Below are 17374 nucleotides of genomic sequence, written 5' to 3' on the forward strand. Positions count from 1 at the left end.
ACAGGACCTGGCACAGCATGGTGAGGTTCTCCTCTGGAGGGGGTGAGCAGGTCTCTGGCTTGCCTGGTCCTTAGGAAGTTTGAATCCCAGCCATGCACAGCTTATCTCTCCAGAGATAAAACACAGGAGAGTTGTGGTACTGGGCATGTTGACAACCTAGGCACATATGGATTAAGGGGAGGGATCTGATGGAAGCCTGGGACATAAGAAGGGAGATTGCTTGTTTCTGAAGACTACCTGAACAGGGGTTGTCACCAGTTCTCCTAGCCAGGAAAGGGGGACAGGGTCATGCCATCTTCTCCCACCCAGTAGCCTGGTGGGATTTCACCAAGCAACACAGCACCCAAAGTGAAGGCTGGAGCAACTTACAACAAACTTTGCCCTGCTCTGCCCTGCAGGTGTATCTTTATTAGCACAGGTCTGTCTGTGATCCAGTGCAGCAGGCCTCTTTCCCAAAGGACAAACAGGGATTTGCTCAATGCAGATATAAGCAATATATCTGAACAAGAATTTAGGATAACAGTCATAATAACAGTAAGTAGGCTTGAATAAAAGCATGGAAGACACCAGAGAAACCCATGATACAAAAATAAAAGTCCTAAAACCTAGTCGAGTCAAAATAACAAATACTATAATTGAGATGCAAAACGGATTGGATGCAATTGCAATGAGGGTGAAAGAGTAAAGGAATGAAAATGTGATATAGAAAATGAACTAATAGAAAATAATGAAGCTGAAAAGAAGAGGGAAAGAAAACTATTAGGTCATGAATATAGACTTAGGGAACTAAGCCATCCATGGAACACAATAATATCTGTATCATAGGAGTCCCAGGGAAGAAGAGTGAAGGAAAGGAACAGAAGGTTTCTTTGACAAACTATAGCTGAGAACATCACTAACCTGAGGAAGGAAACAGGCATTCAAGTCCAAGAGGTACAGAAAATTCCCCTCAAAACAAAAAAAAAACAGATCAATACAAAGACACACAATGAAACTTGCAAAATACAAAGGTAAAGAGAGAATTCTGAAAACAGCTGGGGATAAAATGTCCTTAAGCTACAAGACTAAACACATAAGTTTACCAGCAGACTTGTCCACAGCAACCTGGCAGGTCATAAGAGAGTAGCATGAAACATATAATGTTGTAAATGGGAAAATATGCAGCCAAGGATATTCTATCCAGGAAGGCCAATATTCAGAATAGAAGGAGAGAGAAAGAGTTTCCAAGACAAGCACAAACTAAAGGAGTTTATGAAAACTAAAGAAGCTCTGAAAGAATTATTAAAAGGGTGTTGAGTGGGAAAGCGATACCAAAAGCAACAAAGACTAGAAAGAAACAGAGACTATCTACAGGAACAGCGACTTTATAGGTAGTACAATGGCACCAAATTAATATCTATCAATAATTACTCTGAATGTAGATGGGCTACATCCTCCAATTAAAAGGTATAGGGTATTAGAATGGATATGCTGCTTACAATAGACTCATCTTAGACCCAAAGACAGCTTCAAATTGAAAGGGTGGAAAATCATTTATCAGGCTAATGGACATCAAAAGACAGCTGGAGCAACCACAGTAATATCAAACTAGATTTTAATCCAAAGATTGTAATAAGAGATGAAGAAGTGTACTATATCATAATAAAGGGGTCTATACAACAAGAAGATATAACAATTGTAAATATGTATGCCCCCAACTGAGAGAAGTCAAATATATACATTAATTAATGACAAACTTGATAGTAATACCATCATAGAAGGGGACTTTAACACCCCACTTACAGCAATGGACAATCATCTAAGCAGATGATCAATAAGGAAACAATGGCTTTGAATGACACACTGGACCAGATGGACTTGACAGATATATTCAGAGCATTTTACCCCAAAGTAGGAGAATGCACATTCTTTTGAAGTGCACATAAATCATTCTCTAGAATGGATCACACATGAGTCACAAATCAGGATTCAACTAGAACAAAAAATTTGAGAACATACCATGCATATTTTCAGACCAGAATTCTTTGAAACTTGAAGTGAACCACAAGAAAAAATTTGGAAAGACCAACAATATATGGAGGTTAAAGAACATCCTTCTAAAGAATGAATAGGTTTACCAGGAAATTAAAGAAGAAATAAAAAAAATACATGGAAGAAAATGAGATGAAAACACAACAGTCCAAGTCTGTTGGGATGCAGCAAAACCAATTGTAAGAGGGAAATATACAGCAATACAGGCCTTCAACAAGAAGCAAGAAAGGTCGCAAATACACAACCTAACCCTAAACCTAAATAAGATGGTAAAAGAACATTGAAAAAGCTCCAAAACAATAGAAGAAGGGAAATAATAAGGATTATAACAGAAATAAATTATATAGAAATCAAAGAAACAGTAGAACAGAACAATTAAAGTAAAAGCTGGTTCTTTGAAAGAATTAACCAAATTGATAACCCCCTAGCCAGACTTACCAAAAAAAAAAGGACCCGCATAAGTGAAATCATGAATGGAAGAGGAGCGATCACAACCATACCATAGAAATGGAAACAATTATAAGAGAACATTATGAGCAGTTATATGCCCACAAACTGGAGAGTCTGGACAAAATAGATAAATTCCTAGAAACATATAAACTACTAAAACTGAAACAGGAAGAAAAAGAAAATTTGAACTGACACAGCAAAGAAATCAAATCAATACTCAAAAATCTCCCAACAGAAAAGAGTCTAGGGCCAGATGACTCCCCAGGAGAAATTTACCAAACGTTTAAAGAAGAGGTAATACCTATTTTTCTGAGACTGTTCCAAAACATAGAAATGGAAGGGAAACTTCTAAACTCATTCTATGAAGCCAGCATTACCTTGATTCCAAAACCAGACAAAGACCCCACCAGAAAGGAGAATTATAGACCAATATCCCTAATGAACATGGATGCAAAAATTCTCAACAAGCTATGAGCAAATGAAATCCAACTGTACATTAAAAAATTACTCACCATGATCAAGCTAGATTTATTCCTGGGCTGCAGGAGTGGCTCAGTATCCACAAATCAGTCAATGTGATACACCACACTAATAGACAAAAGGGTAAGAAACATATGATCCTCTTAATAAATGCAAAAAGAGCAGTGAACAAAATGCAGCATCCATTCTTGACAAAAGCCCTCAAAAGTAGGGAAAGTCGGAACATACTGTTGCACATGAATTTAGCCTCAGTCCTTCCATCTTGACACAGAGTTTACCTTCTGGGCCTGCACTCATAGGGCTACGTGACTATCCTCAGTTGCAAGAAAAAAAAAAAAAGAAGACAAGGGCTAATGTTCCCTGTTAATGGTTATTTATGACACAGTTTGCATACTTTGTCCTTGAGATAATGGCTATTCCCTTGAAACTCCACAAAGCCCTGAGCCATGCCTTCAAAATAATAAACGTCCTACTTACCAGAATAAGGGCTGCTCTCTTTATCACTTTGTAGCTTTTTTACAATAACTGGTCAATTCTGCTTCTGTACTGCCCACTTGCCTGCTTACTCATTATAAAAAGCCCTAAGTCTTTGTACTCGGTGCCACACATTTTGGGTTCTGTGCTAACTCTGTGCGGTCCCAGCTAGTAATAAAGACTCCTTTAATTCAGCTGCAGTGGTCTCGGTTGGTCTCTGTGTCTCTCGGCATAACAATACAGCAACATCAAAAAGGCTGTATATGAAAGGCCCACAGCTAATATGGTCCTAAATGTAGAAAAACCGGGAGTTTTCCCCCTAAGGTCAGAAACGTGACAGGGATGTCCACTCTCACCTTGTTGTTCAGTATAGTACTGGAAGCCCTAGCCTCAACAATCAGACAATGAGAATAAGAAAAGACATCCAAATCAACAAGGACAAAGTCAAACTTTCACTCTTGTGGAGGACATGATGCTTTATGTAGAAAACCTGAAAGATTTCACTAAAAAATTGCTAGAACTGACATATGAAGTCAGCAACGTTGCAGGATATAAAATCAACAGGCAGAAATATGTTTTATTTCCATACACCAATGATAAGTGAGCAAGAAGATAAATCAAGTAATTGATCCCATTACAACTGCACCAAAACCAGAAGATACCTAGGAATTGACCTAACCAAAGGGTAAAAGATCTGTACTCTGAAAACTATACAACACTTTTGAAAAACTTTGAAGAAGACACACAAAAAAAAAAAAAAAAAAAAAAAAAAAAAGAAAAAAAACATTCCATACTCATGGTTTGGAACTACAAATATTGTTAAAATATCTACACTACCCAAAGCAATCTATACATTTAATGCAATCCCTATCAAAATAATACCAGCATTTTTCACAGAGCTAGAACAAACATTCCTAAAGTTTGTATGGAACCAGAAAAGACTCTGAGTAGCCAAAGGAATGTTGAAAAAAGAAAACAATGCTGGAGGCATTACAATTCTGGACTTCAAGCTCTATTACAAAGCTGTAATCATCAAGACAGTATGGTACTGGCACAAAAAGAGACACATGGACCAATGGAACAGAAGAGAAAACCCAGAAATGGACCCAGAACTATATGGTCACCTCATCTTTGACAAAGCAGGAAAGACTATCCAATGGAAAAAAGTCTCTTCAGAGCATGATGTTAGGAAAACTGGACAGCAGCATGCAGAAGAATGAAACTCTACCGCTTTCTTACCCCATACACAAAAACAAATTCAAAATGGATGAAAGGCCTAAATGTGAGACAGGAAGATATCAAAATCCTAGAGAAGAACACAAGCAGCAACCTCTGTGACCACAACCATAGCAATTCTTTACCAGACAGATCTCTGCACAAGCAAGGAAAAGAAAGGAAAAAGCAACTATTAGGACTTCATAAATGTAAAAACCTTCTGCACAGTGAAAAAAAAACAATCAGTAAAGGTGAAAGGCAACCTACAGAATGGGAGAAGATATTTGTAAGTGACATATCAGATTGAAGGCTAGTATCCAAAATTCTTAAAGAGCTTATCAAATCAACACTCAAAAAATAAATAATCCCTCAGTTAAGAAATGGGCAGGAGGCATGAACAGATATGTCTTCAATGAAGACCACCAAATGGCTAACAGACACATAAAAAAAAAGTTCAACATCACTCATCATCAGGGAAATACAAATCAAAACCACAATCAGATACCACCTCACATCTGTCAGAATGATTAAAATTAACAACTCAGGAAACAACAGATGTTGGCAAGGATCCAGGGACATGGGAACCCTTTTGCACTGCTGGTGGGAATGCAAACTGGTGCAGCCACTCTGGAAATCAATATGGAGCTTCCTCAAAAAGTGAAAAATATAACTGCCCTTCAACCCAGCAATTGCACTACTAGGTATTTATCCAAAGGATACAATAATACTGATTTTTAGGCATACGTGCACCACAACGTTTATAGCAGCACTGTCAACAATAGCCAAATTATGGAAAGAGCACAACTGTCCATCACTGATGAATGGATAAAGAAAATGTGGTGTGTGTATGTGTATGTATACGTGTGTGGATATATAATGGAACATTGCTCCACAGAAAAAGAATAAAATCTTGCCGGTTGCAACAATGTGGATATAGATAGAGTGCATTATGCTATGCAAAATGGTGCTGGCAGAGAAAGACAAATACAATATGATTTCACTCATATGTGGAATTTAAGAAACAAAATGAATGAGCGTAGGGGAAGGGAAGGAAAAGAAACAAGATAAAAAACAGAGGGAGACAAACCATGAGAGATGTTTAACTATTGTATGTGAACAAACAGGGTTGATGGAAGGTTGGTGGGAGGGGGGATGGGCCCAGTGGGTCACGGGCTTTAAGGTGGCACTCACTGGGATCAGCACTGAATGATATATGTAAGTGGAAAGTCACTAAATTCTACTCCTAAAACCACTATGCCTTAACTAGCTTGAATTTAATTAAAATTGTGGTAGATAAACAAACACTCAACAATGTAACCCCAGTAAGCATGGAGTGAACAAGGTTTTTAAAAAATACTTTGTCATTTCAAAATACCCAAATTATAAATCACCTCTACAAGCATTTTGCTGAGTGAACCCATAAACTAAAACTAAAGATTTATTTCTGTGAAAAAAATCTGTAGTATGTAAGTAGTATGAATCTTGGATATTAAGTATAACCAGTACAATCAAGTTAAGAAGTTAAAAATGCTGCAAGAAATTTGTGTGCGTTCCCATGCTTGTGGTGGGGTAGTGAAAGTTTACAAGCTAGATGATCCAAGAGCAACTGAAATACCTAACTTGTCTAGTCGAGACCAGATATTATGTCAAACCTACATTTGTCAGAAGGCAATTAAAAATGACAATTTCAACAGTCCACAAACTCATTCTTTTTTTCTTAGTTAAAAAAAATGTATTTATTCTTTCTCATTGCCATGTAGTATTCCATTGTGTAGAATGAAATCTGGCCATGTGTAGCAACATGGATGGACCTTGAGGGTGTTATGCTGAGCGAAATAAGTCAGGCAGAGAAGGACAGATAGCATATGTTTGCACGTATAGGAGGATTAGGAGGAACCTAACGAAGGACCATGGGGGAGAAGAAGGGGAAAAATAGTGGGGGAGAGGGAGGGAGGCAAACCATGCGAGACTCTTGAATGCCAAGAACAAACTGAGGGCTGATGGGCTGGGGGGAGCAAGAGGGGGGTAATGGGCATGGAGGAGGGCACTTGTGGGGATGAACACTGGGTGTTATATGGAAACCAACTTGACAATAAACTATTAAAAATGTATTTATTTAAATTCAAGTTAGTTAACATACAGTGTAGTATTGGTTTCAGGAGTAGGACCCAGTGCCCATCCCGACAAGTGACTTCCTTAATACCCATCACTCCATCCCCCACCCCACCCCCTCCAGCAACCTTCAGTTTGTCCTTTTAATGTAGAAAGAAATTATCTATGTGCAAATAACTGTTTTCTTCAGCTCACTTTCAGCACAGAGCCTGACCGATGCAGGGCTGAAACTCATGTACCATGAGATCATGACCTGAGCCGAAGTCGGACCCTCAACGGACTGAGCCATCCAGGTGCCCCACTAACAATTTCGAAAGGATGTGGAATGGACAGTGCCCAATCCTGAAGGTAATTTCTAGGTGCTCTCCTGAAATACCCATTCCAGCATCGTATTAGTTTGCTAGGATTGCTAGGTACCAAGTATCAAGTGACTTAAACACCACGAATGTATTGCCTCTGGGGACTAGGTGTCTGAAATCAAGATGTCTGAAGGATCATATTCCCTCTGAAGGTGCCTGGAAGGGATCTGTTCCAGGCCTCTCTCAAGTTTCTGGTAGTTCCTTGGCTGATGGCAGCACACCTGCTGTAATTGCATGACATTCTGTGCATGTTTCTCTCTCCAAATGCTCTCCTTTTATATAAGAACCAATCATATTGGATGAGGGCCCACTCTAATGACCTCATTTTAACTTGCTCCCTCTGTAAGGTCCCTATCTGCAAATAAAGTCAGAACTTGAGGGACTGGGTGTTGGGACTCCAACATATCTTTTATGGGGAGACAAAATTCAACCCATAGCAAGCATCATGTATTCCAGTTTTCTAAAAGTAAGCTGTCTATTGAAAAAAGGTCTCCTGCCCTTCACTGATGATGTTCTGATAGGAAGTAGCCCATCAACTTTCCTTCAGTCACCTTCTCTTTGAGGAACAAGGTGTCAGCAAGAATTGAGCTTGCAGTAAAATCCACTGTAGGCTACATCATAGCCTGCCACGTCCTCAGAACTATGTGATTGTCAATGATCACATCGATGATATACTCTTGTTTTCCTGCCATGTTTGATCCAGGCTAAGGGAGGTTTCATTCACCCCATGGACACTCACACTAACATGTAGGTGGTCACTTGCCTTTTTAGACACGGTAGTTCATTTTTAAACTACCTCTCATCCTCCAGAATGTTATTCTTCTTGAATTACATAAACTTGTACTTTTAGTTTGTTCCACATACCTTTCTAGAAGTCTTTTCAAAAAGTCTCTTATTGATATTAAGAAACTAAATCAAGTAGGTAGCTGGTCCTTACAATTTGCAAATTTTCTCATGACACCTTCATTTAAATGTTAAACATATTATGTGGGTATATACATATATATATACTTTATGTATGTATCTATACACACATATATGTGTACATATTTAAAGATGTGTGGAAAATACAAAAATATGCCTATGTTATCATTGAAATTTATTTTAATTGACTTGTATCAGAAACCATCTTCTTTTTTTAAATGTTTAATTTTTGAGAGAGAGAGGGACAGAGTGTGTGAGGGGAAGGGGCAGAGAGAAGGAGACACAGAATCCTATGTAGGTTCCAGGATTTGAGCTGTCGGTATAGAGTCAGATGCGGGGCTGGAACCCACGAATGCAAGTCATAACCTGAGGCGAAGTCCGACGCTTAACCGACTGAGCCACCCAAGCACCCCTAGAAATCATCTTCTTAACCTTTGCTATGAATGTCCCTGTCACTGTTAGAGGCTCCCAGCAGGGTAGGTGAGCAGCTGGATTTGAATCCACCTCTCCTCTCTGGATTCACCATGGCAACTGCCTTCATGACTTTCCTGGGCCCCTCCTCCCGCTGAATGACTCTATCCGCGTGACTGCAGCTCTGACTGGGTCCTCAGGGTCTCACTGTGAGCCCTGTGCAGCGGGAGGTCAAGGCGGCTGAGGCACCATTTTTTAGCCTACTTTGGAAAGTATAAGAAGGGCAGCATTTTTGCACATTGGAGTCTCTTTATGAGTCAGAAACATTCGACTTAACTGCTTGGCAGTGTGATGTATATTCAGCTTTTAATGTAAACTCCATGAAAAAATTTGCTTTTTATTGTACGACTGTGTTCTTTCCTTGCCTGTTTTTTTCCTTTTATCTCAAACTATATTCTGTTCAGTAGTCTTTCTGCAGCTTTGGCCCTGATGAGGCGACTTCAGACTCAAGTACTCAGCTCCTGCTCACTTCAGAAAAGGCGTTAGGTGATGCGTGTCGTTTTTCCTATTGTCATAGGTGTGTCATGTGCAACAGGGACAGATGTGTACAATTCTATATTCTATCGCCTTTTAAGCTATTTATCATTCTCTCTTTTTCCATTTATGTGAATATGTAGGCATTAATTCTGTCATAAAATATGTAAAATGTCCATGGAGACTAAAAGGAAATAGCTAGCCAAATTGCTGGTGTCATAGAAACTTTACAAGTATGTGTGTGTATACACACACAAAATGTTGGATGTGTATAGAAGTAAATATCAATAGAATGTTTCCCTATAATTAAAATATAGCTTATACTTTATTAGGAATGAATATTAGGAATGAAAAAGGACAGAGGATGTATTAAAATAATTATAAGTGCATGATCATGAGGGCAAAATATTTAAAAACCTAGGGAAAATGGGCAAGAATAAGTAGAGGGGAAAACCCTCCCTTAATTTGTAAAGATAGAAAACATTGGGAAATTGATTAATAATTAATAATCATTAGAAAGCAAACCAGGATGAGATGGGTTCATAATACTAAGAGTTTTGTCATAGTAGCATGAGTTTATCTAAGACTAGTTAATTTAAGTGTTATTGAAATTATTCCAAGTGGTAGAATAACAATAAAAATCCCCTTTGTTCATTTTAGGAAGCAGTCCTGCAATGTATCAAAAGACTGATATAATCTGACCAAGGAGGTCGTCTTGTATGCATGCCCTGGTGGCTTGGCACCTGAATATTCATCAACATAATTTAGCATATCAAGAAATTAACAAAGAAGAACCAATTGAGCAAATCAGATTTGAAAAAGGAATGAGAAAATCAATAATTGGTCCTAATATATATAAACCTAAGGAAATAAGAAATGAAAATTTAACACAATAAAAGCTAATAACCAAACACAATAGAAAATATATCATAAATTGTAAATCACTGAAATAGTTTCTATTGAAATTGTAAATAGTAAGTAATGCCTGTTATCACTAATAACATTTATTCTTTGGATAAAATACTTCATGAGTTCATACTGATGTTTCTAATTCAAAGCCAGAACTACAGGGTTTTTATTAAATTTTCTACCTTACCCCTGTTGTCTCTTTTCCTAAAAGTGAGATTTCTGCATTTCATGTAAACCAGAAATGACAGAATTATAATACCATATACTCATTCATGTGCTTTACCCCACATTACACAGGAATTTTTTCCAGAATAACATAGTCCCATGAGCAAAGTGGTTATTGAAAATAGCTTAATTGTTTTTGCATGTGCTCTATTTGCTTCCCATTTTTAGAAGTAAACCTTTTGCCTTGAAATAATTTTAGATTTTCAGAAGAATTACAAAGATAGAACAGAGAAATACTTGTCACCTATTTCCCCCTGTTGTCACCATCTTACATAACCATGATATGTTTATCAAAACTGAGACATTCTCATTAGTATGTTACTGCTAACTGAACTCCAAGGTTTATCTAGATGTCACTTTTGTTTCCCCACTAACATCCTTTTTTTTCTTTCTTTTTTTTTTTTTTTTTAATTTTAGGATCTGATCAGCATTCATTTGCATTCAATTATCATGTTGTTCAGCCTCCTCTGGTCTGTGATAGTTTCTGTCTTTGTTTTACGTGACCTTGACAGTTTTGAAGAGTACTGGGTAAGTATTTTGTAGAATGACTCTCAATTTGCTTTGTCTTGTGTTTTCTCATAATCAGTCTAGATTATGGACTTTTTAAAGGGAGACTACAGAGGTGAAATATCCTTCTCATATCAATTACATCAGGGAATATAGTGCTATTAATATAATTCATAACTCATGGTGTTGACCTACTCATTTGGCCAAAGTAGTTTTTGTCAAATGTCTTCCCATTTGACAAGTTACTTTTTCATCTTTCTGTATTCTGTTTTTGGAAGCAAGTCATTAAGTCCAGCCACACTCAAGGAATAGAGAAAATTAAACTCTACCTTCTGCAAGGCAAGATCTGCATAACTTATTTGGAATTCTTCTATGAGGAAAATTTGCCTTTTCTTCCCTATTTCTTTCTTTTTTCAATAATTTACTTGTATCAGTAGAGACTTGTATATATTTGTTTTGTACTTTCAGTTATAAGCCAGTGCTGTTATTTATTTTGGCACTCAGTTCTTTCTGGTTTGGGTCATTGACAGCTCTTTCAGATCGACTCGTGTCTCTTGGGTGTTACTAATTTTTGAGTTTTGATAATTCTGGACTATGTTTCTCTTTCACATTATAGATCATTGTCTTAGTAACTTCAGGTAATTATAAAACATTAGGATATAGTTTTCCTTTGCTTTGTGGGCGAGTGTTTCTGTTTATGCTCTCATTGCCTGTTAAGGGGTTATTCTGTTTCTTATTATGCTTGCTAATGTATTAATTCTGAGTGATATTTAACTACACTCATTTTCTGATGCTTGTTTTTACATGAAACTAATTATCTTAATTTCTAGAAGGTATGGGGAAGGCATGGTTTTACAGATTTTCTAACTTTATGACTCTTGAGCTCCCTCTTCTGCTATTCTTGTGAAATACTACATTTTGTTCAGGACATGTCATCTGTATTATCCTGGTTAATTTGGGTTCTATTCCCAGCAGCTCTTAGTCAGTGTAGAGGTCTTAAAGTGAAGGAAGCTTTAATTGGTTTATGTTGAGGGGTGGTCGGGTGCAGACTATCCCAGCCCCTTCAGATCTAATTGCAGATAGCTTGTATTCACCAACTAGTAGGGTGCACAGATCCCTGCCAGTTTCAGCTCTTTTCTGAATTTTACAAAGATTTCCGATGAATACATGTTGTTAAAATCTTAGTGTATCAAATACTTTGTTGTGTCCCTCTGCTATCTCTTGTACGGGCCCTGATTCTTCCCAGGCCTGGTAGGTGTTAGTGGATTGTTCTTACCATTCATACTTGGAGTTGTGTATGGATACTTTATATTCTGGCTCATGTTTTACTTCATATTATGTTGTCCATAGATTTTTGGTTTATTACCCAAATTTCTGTGTGGATTCTCATGGGGGAGATTTGGGCATTTTCATAAATTAAAGGCCCATAGTGGAAGATTTTAATCCCCCACCCTTTTTAGTAACTATTAGAAAAAACAGACACAAAGTGATAGATAAGATTGCAACAACATAATTAATAAAAATAAATTACACACATAGAACTCAATGGCAAATAATAATACACATTTTTTCAAGTATACATTGAACATTAAAAATATTCTTGGCCATTAAACAATTATTGTCAAATTAAAAATGATGGAAACCAGGTAAAACATATTCTCAGACTATAGTCAATGTAGGCTAGAAGTTAATAACAACATGATAATTTAAAAATCCCCATCTGAAAGTAATAAATGTATTACTAAATAACTTAGTGTCAAAACTATCTCATTATACAAACTAGAATATATTTTGAATTGAATGATAATGAAAACACATACATATCATGACTTGTGGGATGCAGGTAAAGCTGGTCTTAGAAGAGAATGTATAACATACATGATAATTCCTAATACATACATTAGAATAGAAACAAGGTCGATTATCAATACGCTAAATGATCCATTTGATGAAGTTTTCAGCTTTTATTTTGCAGAATCCCTTCTGCATTTCACAGTCTAGTCCTCAAAATACCTTAAAGCCCCATAGTTCTATCATACTATCATATCTATGGACTTGTATTCATTCATGCCCCTATGCTTAGAAGACCATCCTGGACAGTACTTTTGTCTGGCCCCATTTTTGCTGTGTAGACTTCTGTTAGCAGCTGTAACACTTTAATTGTTTGTGTAGAGAATATTACAGTTTTGAAAATACTTCTTTTTGTTTTTCCTTGGGACCTGGGGGAATAGTTGGGCTGAGCAGCACAGGGGATTTGGGGTGAGGGAGAGCTTATGAACAGATGGAAGACCTTAAATGGACACTCTGTGTGTCTTACACTTATTGCAGATTCCCCCAGACATTCATGAGTGAATTAATTTCCTTCTTTCTTTATCTTCTCTCTCTGTGTAAACTCTTAATAATATAACAAACACCATAAATTCACTATTATGTTCACTTCAATTGAAGATTACCAACATGTTTTGTCTACCTATATGTTTTTCCCATCCAGTCTCTGTTTCCCTCGAGAAACAGCTAAAATTTTGATCTGAAGATATGCAATCCTCTTCTTTTTATTAAAAACATTTTAGATGTATTAAGCAGGCCTAAAAATATGCTCAGTTTTGCTTGTTTTAGGGGAAAAATATGGAATTATACTTTATATAGTCTTTTGAGACATGATTTTTCACTCAGTCATTATATACTAGCCATAAATGTTGCATGGAATGTAAGCTTATTCATTTTCACCAAGGTATAATATGTTCTATGACCAGAATATACCACAATTTATTTAACCATTCTCCTGTTTTGGGGTATTTAATTTTTCTCCAGGTTTTGTTTTGTTTTCTGTGTTCTTTTGCTTTACAAAATATACTGTTATAAATATGGCTTTCTGGGCCTCCAGGTACACATATGTAAGTGCTTTTCTCAGATTTACTGAGTCATAGAAAATTTAATGCTGCATTATTTCCTAAAGAGCAGTACCAGTTTACATTCTCAAAAATAATATATGAATATATCTATGGATCCCCATCTTTTCCAATAATTAGACTTGTCAAGCTTCTTCATTTTTGCCAGTGAAGTTTGTATAATATAGTATTTTATTGTGGTTTTAGTTGCATTACTCTAAATATTAATGAGTTTGGTTATCATCCTGTACTTACTGGTGTAAAGTGTTTCTCTTTCATGTACTGCCTATTCAAGTGTTTGGCTTTTCTATTGCTTATTTTGTTCTAATTAATTTGTGCAATACATATATATGTATATACAAAGGCATATATATGTATATATATAAAGGCATATATACATATATATATAAAGGCATACATATATATATAATTCTGAAACTTTTTGATGGGGTAGGAGGTAGAGAGGATGTTTGCTCAAAGTGTCTGGGGTATCTATGATGCATCCAGGTGGAAGGCCTAGCACTCCAGTCTGGAAATCAGAAAAATTACTTTGATGAAAGCTGTTTGAGAAGAGCAGCAAGCTAAAGGTGACTAGTATGCTATTACAGATTAGCCAATGTTTACTTTTTGATCCCAACTTCAGAAGAAATTCAGACACAATTTCCCTTCACTCAGACAAGACTCCAGTATATGTTTATCATCTTCCCTCAGGGATATCTGACCCCTTTCAAATACTATCATTACTCTGTTAGGTACAATTTTGACCTGGTGAATATTATGAGGAAGGTAATTCATTCTGGTAGTATAGCAGGAGAATTCCTCTCTGGGGGGAAAAAAAAACAAAGACTATGTTGATATACATGAGTAGCTGAGGATGGTTAATCCAACTAGATAAAATATAGTAACCAACCTAATCAATACATTTTCTAAGAATAACTTGATCCAGGATCTTGAGATACATTCCATGGATTTATGGAATAAAATAGTCTCTGCCGGATTAACAGTAAGAAATAAAGTCCCTGCAGGTTATTTGAATATTGTTACGTGTATTTAGATATTGCTAGATGTATTTACCAACATAAGAACGTTACTAACTCTATACATTGAAAGAATATTGAATTGGGCCAAAGGTCCAGAACAACAGCTGGCATGCACACATGATTTTGGAGGTGTTCCCTAGACACTTGCAGATGAAGTCAAGCACTGCCACCCAGTGGTGTCTTTTGGGATTTTGGGTTTAAAAATCTACCTGATGCAGGACTGAGGTATTACTTTTTGGAACAATTGCTAGTCTGTTATAGAGCCCAGCTGCAACTTGCATTACAGAAGGTCAGTAGATAATCTTAAGGGCTGAGGTATCTTTTGTGTAATATGTAGTGTCAGAGAGACATCTTTTTGATAACATGAATACTATATGTATAGGACATATTTGGAGACGAATTTATGGAGTTAAATCATCTTGCTATTTGTTTCCTCTTTGTAACATTTGCTATTTATTTTGTTTCACTATTTCCCTTCTTTTGATTGTTTCAGCATTTTTATGATTTAATTGTTTTCTCTAACAATTGGATTATGAGCTATTCCTCTTGGTTTATTACTTTTAGTGGTTGATTTAGAATTTACAGTATGCATCTGTATGTTATCATACCTAACTTCAAATAATGTACTACTTCATAGAAGTAGTAAGAACTTTCCAACAGTATACTGCCATTTCTTCTCTCACATCTTTTTGGTTATGGTTGCCGTATATTTCAATACTATCTACATTATGAAACCAATATTATACTAATAATTTTTTAAAGTATTATCTTTTTAAAGCATTTCTAAAATGAGAAAAATATCTATATCAACCAACCTCTTCAACCTTCTGAAGAGGTTCTTCTATCATTTTCTACAGCTTTTATTTCCTGAATAAAATTTTATTTTGCTTAAATTTAAGAAAATATTTTCACTTTGAATAGACTGATAGTGTGATTTTCTTCAGAACTTGAAAGATGTTGATCTCTTCTTACAAATCTTATAAGGAGAAGTCTGTGGTCCTTTGTATCCTTTTGTATGTAATATTTCTTTTTATCTCTGGATACTTTGAAAACTTTTTTTCTAATTACCGATTTTCAACATTTTGATTAAAATGGGACTTGCTGTGGGGTGCCTGGGTGTCTCCGTCAGTTAAGTGTCTGACTCTTGGTTTCCTTTCAGGTCATGATCTCATGACTTCCTGAGTTCAAGCCCTACACTGGGCTCTGGGCTGGCAGAGCAGAGCTTAGTTGGGATTCTCTCTGGCTTGCTGGCTCTCACTCTGCCCCTCCCCCACTCACAATGTTTCTGTCTCTCTCAAATAAAAAAAAAAGTGTGTGACTTGCTGTGATTTATATTTTTATTCTCTTGGGATTTATTGAGTTTCTTGGATCTTTGAATTCATAGTTTTCTTTGGATTTAGAGAAATTTTGACCTTTTTACCTCCAAATAATTTATCCCTTCTCCATCTGTTCCAACAATATATCTGCTACTTCTTTCTGGAACCCTGATTACACATATTCAGTTGCTTGTTATTTTCCCACTGGAACTCTTCATTTTTCCATGTTTCTTCCCATGTGTACTTAATTTTGAATACTTTCTATTTCTGCTCATGTTCACTGATGTTTATATTAAACTTGAAATCTGGTTTGATAAATTCTCCAACTTTGTTCTGCTTAAATATTGTCTCAACTATTCTGTGTTCTTTACATTAAGAAATTACAATCTGCTTGTCATTTTTCTCCCCCCCAAAAAAAACTTTTGAGATTTTTCAGTCAGATTTTGTTGAATCTGTGGATCAATTTTGGGAGAATTGGTAAGTAAAATTAATACATTTCCAATCCTTGAATATGCTGTATCTCTCAATTGTTTAAGTATTTTGTAATTTATCTTAACAATGTTTTCAGAGACATAGCCTTAGAAATCTTTTGTTAGATTTAACATGGGAATTTGATGGTTTCTGCTGCTATTATAAATGGTCCTGATGTTTTATTTTCCCATTTTTGTTATAGTATATAGGGATATGTTTAATATTTTAATACTGACCTTTAATATTAGGACTTTGCCAAATTTACTTATTAGCCTTCTGCATATTCTTTAGGAATTTCTTCTACCATGATCATGTCATCTTCCAAGAATGCATTTTATTCCTTTCTTCTTAATATGTATGACTTTGAGTTTTGTTCTGCCTTACTCCAAGGCTGAGTTGAGGTGGTGAGAGGATCTTAATTTTCTTTCCTATTTTTAGGAATAAAGGATTTCATACTTCACTAATAAATATGATAATAGCTTAGGCTTAGGGTTTTCAAGATACCCTTGAAGAAGTTGAAGGAGTTCTTTCCTATTGCTTGTTTCATGAGAGATTTATTATTATTACTATTACTGTTGTTATCATTATTACTGCATGCCACATTATTTCAACTACTTTTTCTGTAATCTATTGAGATTATATTTTTCTCCATTAGTATGATTTTCAAATGTTAAATCAACATGTATAACTAAAATGGGTCTCATTCGTGACATACAGATATAGAGAGATAGATACAGATCCTAAACTCACATTCTCCCAAGGACACACCAAATCTATAGCTACAAATGGGGTCATTCTGAAAGAAATCTCAAAACTAGATGAACCAGTCTCTACAACAAAGGATAAAAGAACCACATATAGATGGATAGGAGAGGCAGTGACATGGTCTCCCCAAAATCCCACCCCTGGTGAGTGACACATGATGGGAGGGGTCTCACGAGACAGGTGCTTCACCCAAAGGAATGAGAGGTTGGTGCTCCACATCAAGCATTCTGGCCTCTGGTATCTGCACTGGAGAGGTAAGACCC

The sequence above is a fragment of the Crocuta crocuta genome, unplaced genomic scaffold (genome assembly GCF_008692635.1).
Source record: "Crocuta crocuta isolate KB4526 unplaced genomic scaffold, BGI_CrCroc_1.0 scaffold19, whole genome shotgun sequence".
Classification (NCBI taxonomy): domain Eukaryota; kingdom Metazoa; phylum Chordata; class Mammalia; order Carnivora; family Hyaenidae; genus Crocuta; species Crocuta crocuta.